The following is a 1,604-nucleotide window of genomic DNA, read 5'->3' as shown; positions in this document are numbered from 1 at the left end:
TTGTAGAGCCTCTCAACAACTCTCTTCATATTTGGCCAATAAAATTGTTCTTGTAAAATTGCAAAGGTCTTGCCAATCTAAAAGTGTCCCATTAAACCCCCACCATGACTTTCCTAAACATGCAAACCTCTCAAGAAACACTAACGCACACAATTTATTTTTTCGAGATAGAGATCCTTCTTGCCTAAAATATTACCAATGCCTAATTTTCACTAACTTCATATTCAACGCTAAAACCATGGTCATCTTAATATAACTTTTTAATATATTCAACACCAAGCAATGTATACCTACGTGATAGTGTGTCAACAAGCACACTCTCCTATCCTTTTTATAATTAATGACATAAGAGAATGTTTCTACAAATTCCATCAATCAAGCATATCGCAAATATAACTTTTTTTGAACATTTAGACATATCAAGAATTCATGGTCTGCAAACTCATTTGGCCATAGATAAAGCTGCAAAGTTCCTAATGCTCGAACTAAGGTATATAACTCTTTATCATAAGTAGGATAATTTAGCGTATGGCATTTAATTTTTTATTAAAATATGTGGTTGCCAACTCTTCATGCATAAGAATAGGGCCAATCCCAATTCTAGTATTGAAAAGGAAAAAGTCTAAGTCTAACAGTATCGTTTGAGATTCTATCATATTTAAAAGTAGAACACTGTTCTAAAAAAACTAGCGAGGTGAAAATTAGGATCTTCATTTGGTGTACATCCGAATTGATTATTTTGTACCATTTGGATAATAGCAGGTTTAAGCTCAAATGAATTAACAACTACATCATGAATTTGGATAGATAAGTGAATTTCATCTGCTGTAGGATTTGCATAATCTCGTAGGGGTCTAGGTTGGTGTTCATTCTCTATTCCTTGATTGTTCATGTTGTTTTTCATTGTATCAGAATTTATAGGTTCTCTTCTCAATCTTCTAATTTTTCTAACAGTGCGTTCTAATTTTGAATCGTAGGGTATAAGATTTTCAGGTCCAAATTTACGCATATAATTTGAAATCAGTACACAGTAAAACAATTAACTAAATATGAAAATAAGTTGTAATTCAAGTAAAAATTTTCTAATAATCCTAATTTGTCTGTTACTCTAATTATAATTTTTGTTTACTCCCCGACAACGGTGCCAAAAACTTGACCGCGACTTTATACATGCTTAAAAATATAAGTAATTAATACTGCACACTCTCCTATCTTTTTTATAATTAATGACATAAGAGAATGTTTATACAAATTCCATCAATCAAGCATATCGCAAATATAAATTTTGTTGAACATTTAGACATATCAAGAATTCATGGTCTGCAAACTCATTTGGTCATAGATAAAGCTGCAAAGTTTCTAATGCTAGAACTAAGGTATAGATCTCTTTATCATAAGTAGAAGAATTTAGGGTATGGCATTTAATTTTTTATTAAAATATGTGGTTGTCATCTCTTCATGCATAAGAATAGGGCAAATCCCAATTCTAGTATTGAACGTGACTTTATATATGCTTAAAAATATAAGTAATTAATACTGCTGCTAAAAGATTTAATTCCTCAGCAACTGTACCAAAACTTAATAACAGTTATAGATTCGATAAA

This window comes from Phalaenopsis equestris, unplaced genomic scaffold, assembly GCF_001263595.1.
Source record: "Phalaenopsis equestris unplaced genomic scaffold, ASM126359v1 Scaffold000469, whole genome shotgun sequence".
Lineage (NCBI taxonomy): Eukaryota > Viridiplantae > Streptophyta > Magnoliopsida > Asparagales > Orchidaceae > Phalaenopsis > Phalaenopsis equestris.
Note: the sequence above shows the minus strand (reverse complement) of the source record.